Raw genomic sequence first — 13,414 nt, 5'->3', positions numbered from 1 at the left:
TGCAGCACAGCTACATTAGGTATTTTCCTCAGTGATGAAACCAAGGTTATGGAACCAGTAGGAGAACCAAGAAACACTATGTAAAAGGTACCTGGAAACAAAGAACAAATACTTGCAACCTGACGCTTAAGAGGGGTTTTCAATCCCTCCTGGGTAAAAAGATAGTTTGTATGATTTTGTATAAATAGATCTCTCTATAAAAGAAAATAAAATAAATAAAGAAAAAGTGCATCAAGGTATTTTTGGGGTTTTAGAATTGTAGATCTGAAAATAAAAGCAAATAAAAATAGATCTTGAAGCAAATATGATAAAGAATTGACCCGGGGTCCGTAGATTTCACTAGTGGCTTCTCTTGAGAAAATAGCATACGGCGGGTAAACAAATTACTGTTGGGTAATTGATAGAACTTCAAATAATCATGACGATATCTAGGCAATGATCATTATATAGGCATAACGTCCAAGATTAGTAGACCGACTCCTGCCTGCATCTACTACTATTACTCCACACATCAACCACTATCCAACATGCATCTAGTGTATTAAGTTCATGGAGAAATGGAGTAATGCAATAAGAATGATGACATGATGTAGACAAGATCTATTCATGTAGGAATATACCCCATCTTGTTATCCTTAATGGCAACAATCAATACGTGTCTTGTTGCCCCTTCTGTCACTGGGAAAGAACACAACATGACTGAACCCATAACAAAGAACCTCTTCCCATGGCAAGAAAAATTGATCTAGTCGTCCTAACTAAACCAAAGATTCGAAGAAGAAATACGAGGCTATAACTAATCATGCATATAAGAGATCAAAACTCAAATAACTTTCATGGACAAAATAGATCTGATCATAAACTCAAAGTTCTTTGGATCCCAACAAACACACCACAAAAGGAGTACATCAAATAGATCTCTAAGGGACCATTGTATTGAGAATCAAAAAGAGAGAAGAAGCCATCTAGCTACTACCTAAGGAGGAATTAAGCTTGCAGATGCTGATACGTCTCCAACGCATCTATAATTTTTGATTGTTCCATTCTGTTATATTGTCATTCTTGGATGTTTTGCAATCATTTTATAGAAACTTTATATCATTTTTGGGACTAACCTATTGATATAGTGCCCAGTGCGAGTTATTGTTTTTTGCTTGTTTTTTACTTCGCAGAATATCAGTACCAAAGGAGTCCAAACGCAGCAAAACTTTTTGGAGAATCTTTTTGGACCAGAAGACACAAGACGGGCCGAATAAGTACTAGAGGGAAGGCCCGAGGTGGGCAACACCCACCAGGGCGCGCCCAGGAGCCCAGGCGCGCCAAGGAGGGTTGTGTCCCCCTCGGTGAGCTCCCACACTGCCTCTTCGCCATATAAATACCCAAGTATTCCAGAAACCCTAGGTAAGTTGACGAAACACAATTCCAGTCACCGCAAGTTCCAAAACCATGAAATCCAATCTAGACACCATCACAGAGGGGTTCATCATCCTGATTGGTGCCTCTCGGATGATGCGTGAGTAGTTCATCATAGACCTACGGGTCCGTAGGCAGTAGCTAGATGGCTTCCCCTCTCTTTGATTCTCAATACAATGGTCTCTTGGGTATCTATTTGATGTAACTCTTTTTCCCGTGTGTTTGTTGGGATCCGATGAACTTTGAGTTTATGATCCAAGAGGCGGTGCGAGAGGCCACCAAGGTGGGCACAACCCACCTAGGCACGCCTGGGCCCCCAGGCGCGCCTAGGTGGGTTATGCCCCCCTCGAGGCACCCCTCTAGTACTTCTTTGGCCCATCCTGTGTCTTCTGGCCCAGAAAAATTCTCCAAAAAGTTTTGCTGCATTTGGACTCCGTTTGGTACTGATTTTCTATGAAGTAAAAAACAAGCAAAAAACAACAACTGGGCACTATGTCAATAGGTTAGTTCCAAATGATATGAAGTTGCTATAAAATGATTGCAAAACATCCAAGAATGATAACATAACAGCATGGAACAATCAAAAATTATAGATATGTTAGAGACGTATCAGCATGCAGGAGTCGGCCTACTAATCTTGGATGTGATGCCTATATATTGATCATTGCCGGGATATCGTCATAATTATTCGATCTTCTATCAATTGCCCAACTGTGATTTTTTTACCCACCGGGTGCTATTTTCTAGAGAGAAGCCACTAGTGAAATCTACGGCCCCCGGGTCTATTCTTTATCAAATTTGCTTTGAGATGTATTTTTATTCGCTTTTATTTTCAGATTTATTATCCCAAAAATCCAAAAATACATTGCTGCACTTTTTTATTACTTATTTTGTTTCATGTTTTATCGAGATCTATTTATCTCTACACAAATTTTATCCCGTCAACTTGACAATTTCTGGCGCTGTTACCTGTAGAGGTATTGACAACCCCTCATAAGCGTCGGGTTGCTAATATTTGTTCTTTCTGTGCATGTACCATTTACATAGTGTTGCTTGGTTCTCCTACTAGATTGATACCTTGGTTTCATAACTAAGGGAAATACCTACCGCAGTTGTACTGCATCATCCCTTCCTCTTTGGGGAAATACCGACGTAGTTCAAGAAACATTAGCAGCCACCTTCTCTGGATCCTCCACCTGTGCCGGCTACAGTAGCTGCTAATACGTCCATTTCGTGTCATGTTTTCCTACTGTTATTTATAATGTTTTCGTTCAATATTTCACTTTATGATGCAATTCTAATGCCTTTTCTGTCTTAACAAGCAAGATTTACATGAAGAAGGAAATTACCGGTAGCTGGAATTCTAGACCTAAAAGAGCTACAACGGAGATAGCTATTCTCTGGAGCTCCAGATGATCTAAAATTTTATAGAGAATTATTTTGAAATATATAAAAAAATACTGGAAAGGAGCAACCATGGGCCCACAAGGCAAGGGGACGCGCCCTGATGCCTTGTGCGGCCCACAGAGACCCATTAGTACCTCCTTCTGCTATATGCGGCCATTTGCCATATAAAAATAGGAGAATACTTTGGGGACGAAGCTCCACCATCTCGAGGCAGAACTTGGGCAGGATCACTTTTGGTCTTCAGAGGAGGAATTTCATCGGGGATACTTACCTCCATGAGGGGGAAAGTGAAGTCATCGTCATCACCAACGACCCTCTCATCATGGGAGGACTCATCTCCGTCAGTATCTTCACCAGCACCATCTCATCTCAAACCCTACTTCATCTCTTGTGTTCAATCTTTGTCTCAAAACCTCAGATTGGTACTTGTGGGTTGCTAGTAGTGTTGATTACATCTTGTAGTTGATGCTAGTTTGTCTATTTTGTGGAATATCATATGTTCGGGTCCTTCTTCATATATTTATATCCTCTGATCTTGAACATGAATATGATTTGCATGTAGTTCCGGATGTTCTTGAGGACATGGGAGAAGTCTTGTTATAAGTAATCATGTGAAGTGTTGGTATTCGTTCAATATTTTGATGGTGGATATGTTATTCTTCCTCTAGTGGTGTCATGTGAACGTCAACTACATGACACTTCACCATGTTTGGGCCTAGGGGAAGGCATTGGGGATTAGTAAGTAGATGATGGGTTGCGAGAGTGATAGAAGCTTAAACCCTAGTTTATGCGCTACTCCATAAGGGGTTGATTTGGATCCATATGTTTCATGCTATGGTTAGATTTATATTAATTCTTCTTTTGTAGTTGTGGATGCTTGCGAGAGGAGGTAATAACAAGTGGTGGTTTGTTCAAGTAAGAACAACACCCTAGCACTTGTCCACCCACATATCAAATTATCAAAGTAGTGAACGTGAATCAACTAAACATGATGAATGTAACTAGATGGAATTCCCATGTGTCACCGAGAACATTTTGCTCACTATAATAAGTACTTTTGGCTTGTCCTTTGCTATAAAAAGGATTCGGCCACCTTACTGCACCTTTGTTACTATTGTCACTTGATACTTGTTACGAATTGTTTTGCTACCAAACTATCTATTGTTACAACTTACAACACTGGCAAAGAATACCTTGTTGAAAACCGCTTATCAATTCCTTCTGCTCCTCGTTGGGTTCAACGCTCTTACTTATCGGAAGGACTGCGATCGATCCCCTATACTTGTGGGTCATCAGTTGCTCTCATACAGATCAATGTGGCAGGGAAACTAAAAAGCGCGGGAATTGGGGTAGAGGGTGACGACGGTCTGAGCGGAGAGCATGGGGAAAGGGGTATTAGCGCAAAAATAATGCGGACCGCTTCAAATGTGTGGGCTCTGCCTTGATTTTGTGTTGGTAGGGGGTGTCGGAGTTCAACGTGGTGTAGATCCACTACCAGGGAAAAGCCTAGCAGTAGCGTGGGTTTTTGGCCTATCAGTAGCGCGGGTTGCCGCGCTACTGTTAAGGCGCTATAGCTAAAGGTTAGTAGTAGCGCTTGTGAACACACGCTACTGCTATATGTACTTAGTAGCAGCGGTTTTCCTATAGCGCGCTGTTGGTAAGTACTAGCAGCGCACCTCTGCTCCCATGCTACTACTATTATTGCGTATTCTATTTCTTTTTCATTTTATGTCGTTTCATACACCATTATACAAGTTTTCATACATTAGCAATTTAGAGATTGTTTTTACATCATAATGAGTTATTACATCATTGGGTGAAAGAACCGTGGACTAGTTTCAAGTGGATGGATCCATCCACTTGAACACCCAGTGATGTAATAACTCATCATCATCATATCATTAACAACTTATCATCATAATACATCATTGTCATATAACACCTCCTCACGATCATCATTTTCATCAATGAGACATCATATAGCAGTTTGGTCACTAGTCATAATCACAACTCCTCCTCCTCATCATCAACTCTAACACATTGTAGCACATAATGACACATTGTACCTAGGACCTACTCCTCTCTCGTAGGACCTACTACCCTCTCTTAGGTAAAATAGCATAAAACAAGATAGGCCTTGACTCTCCATTATGGAGAATGGAGATTATCCTGTCTTCAGTTCTTGCGCTTCGCACAATGTTGCTTCCAAGTAGCTCCCTACGATTGAGCATGCATTTTTTCCAATCTTTGATTGTCATGCCTTCATCAGTTTTAGAAATCTGGTATGAACAGGAGTGATTCATAGGATGACCTGGCCATAAGTTCATAACATCAAGGCGACCTTTCGAAAACATCAGATGAGGCACACAATCCTTTGGGATTTTCTATTGAAAAACATAGTAATAACTTCGTAGTTAGCAATGTAGTTGAGTTTTATAAGAATTTATGCAAAAGATGCATGGATGTCGTAATAGTAAAGAATCTTACCATGGCATCTCCATGGATGTTACCGTAGTTCAACATGTGCACTAGTGGCACGTATTGACCATAATGTGGAGGAGTTTGATAATAGATATTGTAAATATCAAGATCATTAATAAATGAGATCAGATGATTTTTCTCCTGATAAGTTAATTCTGAGCCATCGGTGTAGTAGGTTTTGTCTACCATCTTCCGCACATTCTTTGAAGAATGAAAATAAGCTATCAATGGAAATAAGTTGTCAACTATTTTGAAATAAATAATATAAATTACTTAATAACTATGTGTTTGAGAAACTCACATTGTGGTAGAATTGGAAGCGTATCAACAAGGACCCAAATGTCCATATTATCTTGCTCGATGCCAGGACCACCAAGATCCATGGTGACAAGCATACCCTCATGAAAAGCATACGTCTTGCAAAGTGCTTCCCAATTCGGGCAACCAAAACGGGTTACGTCTCAGAATTGTATAGATTTACAACAAAAACCATACCATGATGGGTCCTTAGCTGAATTATCTGTGTTTCCATACTTCCATGATCTTCAAAATCCATCCTCTCCAAGACATAGCGTCTTGCGTGGCATGGGATAAGCTAGTTGAATTGTAAAAGAAGAAAATTACACGTTGAAGTAGCAGAAGTCACGCTTAATTAGGAAAAAACACTTGTCGTCGTTGCATACCGTTTCAACATCGAAGGTCTCCTGGAGCTTAATGCTGAAGCACTGACCTTCTACCAGGTGAGGCGTGTCGCACAGACCCCGGTCGTCGCCGCACTAGTCGCACTCCGCCGGGAGACTTTTGTCGTCCGGCACGACATCGGCGACATTTCCTATGTTCATAATTCAAAGATTAAACTTTTACAATTAAATATATGTACTACAAAAACTAAATTTGACCATTATTATTCATCACGGGTTGGCTATCGGTCTGTCGAGTCTTTTCCTAAAAACTCTCAGCTCACGTGGTGTATATATCTGACCGTGGGTGATGGTAGCTACTCCTGTCATTCCAAAGTGCATTACACCAAAATGTCTAGCACCTTGGAATGAAGAAGAAGCTACCCACACAACAACAGTCGACATTCTTCTTCTCTCATATATATGGTGGAGTCCCGACAGACTTGGTGTATACATTCGACCGTTGGTGATGGTCGCTCCTCCTTTCGCCCCCAAGTGCATTACACTAAAATGTCTAAAACAGGGGAACGAAGGAGAAGCGACCCCCATGACAACAATCGGGATTCTTCGTCCTCTCTCATATATGGTGGACACAATCCCTCACTGATTTTTCGACCGTCGGTGATGTTCATTATTCCTCCTTCCCCTAGTGCATAACAAAGGTCTAGCACAAGGAGAAGAAGGAAAAACGACCCCCGTGACAACAGTCGGGATTCTTCTTCTCTCATATATGGTGTAGACTTTCTCCCTCACTCATTTGTTGACTATCATGTATGGAGCCTCGACAGACTTAAAATCAACCCAAAATGTTGTTTAATTATCTTTCTAGAAAATCCAGGCCACTCGATATTTCCTACATATTCTAGCACATGTCATGCCAAAATTCACGGAAAAATTCGGCAAGACCTTTGCTAAAAAAGGACATATCGAGCGCCTGAAATTTGCTGAAACAAAAATTAATCAACACTCCGACAAAACATAGGCCACTCGGAGGTGTAACCTGCAAACATGGCCGGCCACTTGAGCAAGCACATATCCTATTTGAGCAACACGAGATATACATGTTTATATCTACATCATATGAACATCCAAACTTGATGGTCATTGCATTTCAATGGTTGAAAATATGAACAAGAATATTTCAAAATATATTATAGGACTCATATTGACATGGAGATTTGGATGGCCTCACGTCGAGGTCGGAGGGGGTCGGTGACGGGGACGACGGCGGGGATGATGGAGGGGCTCCTTGATTTCTGCAAAAACAAAAACCCTATAAGCTATCAACTAATCAAATGCATAGGCCTTGCATAGTGCTCTCCAATTTGAGCATTCAAAATAGGAGCAGTTCTCCGATTTGAGCATTCAATAAGCAAAACCAAATCATAAAATAAACTAGTATTCAAATTAGTATGCATTCAATAAGCAAAACTAAATCATCTCTTGCGTCCTCACATCGTCGAATATTATCACTAATACATCCCGAATAGTATCATACATATAACATCACTAATACAGCTAAAACCGTAGCGAACAACGGGTATTGGTGCGAGCGGTGGACATCCAAAGAGAAGGAACCATCACAGGATCATAGCTCTAGTGAGATACCTGAAGAACCTGCCAGGTATTGGAGAACCTGCCCTCCAACGCAACCATGTAGCGACGAACATGCTCGTCCTCCTCGCTGACACGGTGACGTACCACCTTCGCAGGGTCCTCAAGCCTTCGCACCGTCACTGGCCCACGCGACCGCCACCAAAGAAGGTTCGGGTCAACGACGGGCTGGCTCCTCACCAAGCTGCGCCCCCCGGATGGTAGCACCTCCCAGTACCAGCCCGGGGGAGCCCAGTTCCGGACATGGCCCCTCTGATCAAGCAGGCCTCCTCCACCGAGTCGACGACGAGGATGCGGGATAGGCATCATCGATGTTGATGCGGGAATAATTGCTTAACTAAAAAAATAACAACAAATGTGACATGTTCAAAATATTACATGTCCACTTCAAAATGAATCAACCTAGAATTCTGTTAAATACACCTAAAAATAAACTAGTTCTATTAATTTTCTTACTAAAAATAAACTAGTTCTATAGTAAAATATTAATTAGACTAGTTCTATTAATTCAACTAGTTCAACTAAGCACTTACTATAAATAAAAATAAACTAGTTCTTACTAAAAATAAACTAGTCCAACTAGTTCTATTAATTTTCTTACTAATTCTATTAAACACTTACTAAAAAATAGTAAAAAAACTACATTATACAATAGTAAAAAAACTATAGTAAAACATAAAAAATAGAGATGGAGGGAGGCGGGGATGGAAAGAGGGAGGAGGAGGAGGGAGGGAGGAGTGGGTGGGAGGAGGAAGGAGAGAGGATGGAAGGGGCGGTGGGAGGAGGGCTGCCGGAGGAGGAGGGAGGAGGGCGCAATGGGAGGAGGAGGGAGGGGAAGAGGGAGGAGGAGGGATGGAGGGAGTACCTCGGTGGAGGAGGAACAGCGCGGCGGCGGCGGCAGACGACGGGGCGTGCAGGGGAGAGTGACTGAGAGGGAGAGTGAGAGGGTCGGTCGCATGGGGACGATAAGGTAGGGTTAGTAGTAGCGCGGGTTCGAGAAAAGAGCTATTGCTACGGAGCATAGCAGTAGCGCTGGGTACGGATACGCGCTGCTGCTAAGCGGGCCTAGCCATGTGCACCTAGTTCAAACGTAGCAGCAACGCGTTTTGCTAATATGCGCTACTGCTAAAAGGATAGCAGTAGCGCCGTTTACTTACACGCACTACTCCTAAGTAGCAGTAGCGCTTCATTTTGTCCAGCGCTACTACTACGATGCTGCAGTTTTCCCTAGTAGTGATCCGGTCTCCACAAAGCCCCCGGGTACTTTGCATCTGGTTTGCGGGAAACAGACACACGGACATGTTCACGGACAAATACGAGTCCATCGTTGATGGCTTGCAGTGTCCAGACAGCTCGGTTTGGACGTTTTTGGGCGTTTTGAGGGTCCATGTTGGAGATGCCCTTAGATTTTTTAGTAGCTACAAATCATGAGGACATTAAATATTGCGAAACTGCCACTACCTATTCAAAAGAATTCCTTATTGTATATTCTAAGCCAATATATATTTCTACTTCTGGCCTCTACATTCCTTGTTGTAGGTGGACTTATTTTCACCTTAAGCACGAATTGTTTAATAAATACTCCTTGTGTAAACTAACTTAAGATCATTTTTTGCTGAAATGATTTAAAGATCTTATATTAGTTTAAAAAGGGAGTACTTGCTAAAGCGATACCTAGGATTGCATATATCACAACATTTTTTTGTACTGCTACTGCTAATGATTTACAAATTTAGGTTTATCATATTAGACTGATTTACCTGAAAAATGGCAAATGATCAATGCAAAATTATGCAATTTCATGTTATGAAAATATTTTTTAACTAATGATACTAGTTTCACCTTACCTGTTTAAATAATCTTATTTATATTCCTTATGTCGATGGACAGGGGCACATCGAAACTTCCTTGTTGGCATTCGACACGGCGATGTCGACCCTCTTCACCGCGTCCAGTTCCCGCACATGCTTCTTGTGTAGGACCCTAGGTCAGTGTTGGCTTTGCGAGGCTATTCCTCGACAAGCTAGTTCACATTGAGGATGGTAGGGCGGCGGCCCCGGGGTCATGCTAGATGCTGCAAGTTGCTTCACAATGGTGCGAAGTGGCAACAACCAAATCTACGCTCCGACGTGGGAAGCCCTCCGGCGGCAGAGGTGCGAAGAAATCCCACCCATTTCTAGGCCACTCTAGAATGGCTTGGAGTACTGATTGCCATGACTATCCAAAGTTCATCATGAAGATAGTGACTGGAGCACCACTTCATGTCCGAGGTGAAAACTCTTCTTCTGGCTTATATTAGTCGCTCCTTGTAGCGATGAACAGATGTTTTTATCATGTTGAAGGCGGAGTCTACTTGCTGATGTGTTGACCTTTCACTGGTTTGCTTGGTAACTAGGATGAAAATCATTGTCCTAGTCGTCTCCGGACATACGTGGCAATGACATCGCGAGGGTGTTTATCCCTTCTTAAAGGCGTTGATAAGAAAATGTCAACTTAGTGGTATGTGTTAATCTATACATTTTAATGGTTTTATCGTACTTTTATATGTTTTGTACTTTGCTTGCTGATGACTTTAGCTTTATTGACATGCATCAAGTTCAATAAAGATGATTTTGTGCAACAAAATGATGCAGATGTCAGAAGTTTCAACCTCTTTTTCAAAAGGTCAAAGTTAGGAAATTTTGGCTATACTAGTAAGATGCCCGTGCTATGCGGCGGAATCACAAAAACCCAGATGGTACATTATTTACTTAAGTTATAGACAAGAGTCGGTGCTTGCTACAGAACGAAAACATATGTACCGCCGACATACTAATCAAAGTAATGTTATATTGTTTCTTCTTTTGTTAGTGCATGTCAAGCGAAATCAAACATACAATTTCCAACTAAGAAACCCTCCTTCTAAGTCAAATGTTTTCTTCTCCATATTCACCTTGCAGGAGGACTTATTGTGGTTTATCATTCCTTTCTCTAGGAAATCACTGCATAGTCTACTGGTAAAAGAGAGAGGATTAAATAAGAGGTTATAGGGTCAAGTCCCAGCCAACACACTATTTTCCCAAAAAAATCACCATTCCTTGTTGTAGCCTAAAGTGAGGGGACTGAGAGTATGCAACAATAGAAAATCCTTCCACACACAAATTTGTCAATTTCAATGACACTCCAAATTGTTCTATGTGTTGATACAGAAAAAGAAGAAAACACAAAACAAAAGTACTTGATACAGCACTTGAATACACAAGAGAGTATATACAGGTTCAGAAAGTGTTGCATGTACATGAATAATTGGCACTAGAAAAAATATTGTTCTGAACCCGAGACCAATTAGACATGCGACATGCCTCTCCACATATGCATAATCTATAGTCAACAAAAGCAAAAAAATAGAGCAGCGGTTAGATTCAACACAGAAGTAGCACTTTATCAAAAGGGATGAATGCAGAATTAACAAGACAAACATTGTAGCCACAACATTTTGGAATGATAATTTTCTACTTCCATCTGTCAATGATAAAAATAGTACAAGAAGCATGCGGTTCCACCATAGTCTGGCACATAATGCATGGAGTTTATACTAATAACTCCCTCTGTAGGGCATAGGCCAATAACCATGACCAACAATAGAGCTGCAATATTTGGGTGCTCAAGATGAAATTATATTTGCTATTGGGAGCAAAGACATGGGATAAATAGAACTTCATAGAGTGCACTGTCGTGGTTCTAAGTCTGACAGTAGAATAGAGGGGTAGGAATGGAGAGGCAAGATCCTAGCTATGGAGTAGTTGTATACGCAAGATGTTTACGAGTTCAGGCCCTTCTCGGAGGAAGTAACAGCCCTACGTCTCGGAGCCCGGAGGCGGTCGACTGGATTATGTGCGTATGAGTTACAGGGGTGCGAACCCTTTACACTGAGGAGGGGGGTGGCTTATATAGAGTCCGCCAGACCCCTCCGGCCCTCAGCTATGCAGGGTTTAAGGTACATTAAGATCTGGCGTTACTGGTAACGCCATACATAAAGTGCTATGATGACCATAAAGACTACTTAATGACAGACCGTTTGTGTGCAGAGTGACTCTAGACCTCCTGGTGGTCGAGTGAGTGGCTTCATGGTCGAGTGTCTTCGAGTCCATCGAGTGAAATCCTTCCAGGTCGACTGAAAGGTAGTTTCTTCTAGAGATGTCCTTGGGGAGGGTATCTTGGACAGGTCCATGACCCTAACCTAGGTACATGGCTTCATCATTATCCCCCGAATGGATCGAGGTTTGAGTGGGGAAGGAGTTGAGAACTCTTCCGACCCATCTTTCGTGCTATGAGTATGTCTTGTTCTGGATCAACGACATTAGGTGACGGCACCAACTTCTTTTTAGTCGCCTTGATCCATTCTTTGTATCCATCGAGTGACTTTTCTGTACTTGGAGATCTCCGAGCGACAGATCGGAGGAAATCTCCAGTTTGACAAGTTGCTCTGCAGTTCGCGGATTTAGCGGGATCCGAATTTCGGGAACCGCGTGAGGCGGAGGAGGCCGCGGTACTCGGATGGGATAAGGCAGGAACGTCTTGATCTCTGCGCCACCTTTTTCGCCACGTATCGCGCGCGCGACTGTTGCGGGATTTGACAGGATCGTGCGGGCCTATGAGTCAGTCACTCGGAAGCAACCCCATATAAGGCGCCGGACGGGTGTTTTTGAACAGTGCACCCTCATTTTCCTCTCCCTCTTCCTCAGATTCATCTGCTGCGTTCGCCACCATCCCAGTGCTGCTGCTCTGTGCGTGCTTCACCGGCGACGATGGTGAAGGAGAAGACGGCGGCTTTGGAGCGGGCGAAGAAGGCGACGACGAAGGCGAAGGGAAGGGCGACCAGTGGGGCAGATCCTCGTCGCAGGCCGGTCTGCCGCAGGGCTGGATCCAGGGCGACTGGATCTGCTCGACTATCCGTCAGAAAGATCTTGATGACCTGGCCAATGAAGGACTGATCCCTCATGGATCACCGAGGCTCCCGGGGAAGGAGTGGCAGCCGCAGCCTCAAGAGGGTGATTGTGTCCTCTTAGCCACCCACGTTGACCGCGGGTTTTCTTTGCCGCCCCACCCTTTCTTTCGGGGATTTCTGAACTTCTTTGGGTCACAACTCCGCCACTTCACACCCAACCCCATTGTGTATCTCGCTGCTTTCGTGTCCTTGTGTGAGAATTTCTTGGGTTGCCGGCTGCATTGGGGCCTTTTCAAACACATTTTCACCTGTCGCTCCCAGACGGTGAAAAAGGCCAATCTGAGTGACGAGAAAACCCAAGTGATTCAGATGTGTGGCGGTCTTGGGGTTCAAATGAGGGGAAAAGTGCTTTTCCAGCCATGGTCCTTCCCGAGTCGGTCCGAGGGTGGCAGTCGACCTGGTTCTACTGCCAAGACCAGCTGACGCCAGGGCAGTCGACTGGACTCCCTCCTTTTTCCATGGATCGAGTGATCAAGCCGTCCTCTTTGAAGGTGGTCCCGGAGGAGAAGGCTCAGGTTAAGGTGCTGGTCGAGCGAGTAGTCCAGCTTATCCGTGACAGGGTGTCTGGCATGGATCTTCTGGAGGTTTTCCTTCGATGACGCATCCAGCCACTTCAATATCAAGACCATCCGATGTGGATGTATTCTGGCACTGAAGACACCACTCGGGTCCACCCGGAGGAGGTCGAGGATGCCACGCTGGAGAGGTGGATGACTGCCATCACAGGGAATAAGGACAACCCCCAAGGAGCCAGGAGGATCCCTCCACTCGACCAATCATACGAGCCAGACAAGGTCCAATTCTGTATCTCCGACCATGATCCTGCTTCCTT

Source organism: Triticum aestivum, chromosome 4B (genome assembly GCF_018294505.1).
Source record: "Triticum aestivum cultivar Chinese Spring chromosome 4B, IWGSC CS RefSeq v2.1, whole genome shotgun sequence".
Taxonomy (NCBI): domain Eukaryota; kingdom Viridiplantae; phylum Streptophyta; class Magnoliopsida; order Poales; family Poaceae; genus Triticum; species Triticum aestivum.
Note: the sequence above shows the minus strand (reverse complement) of the source record.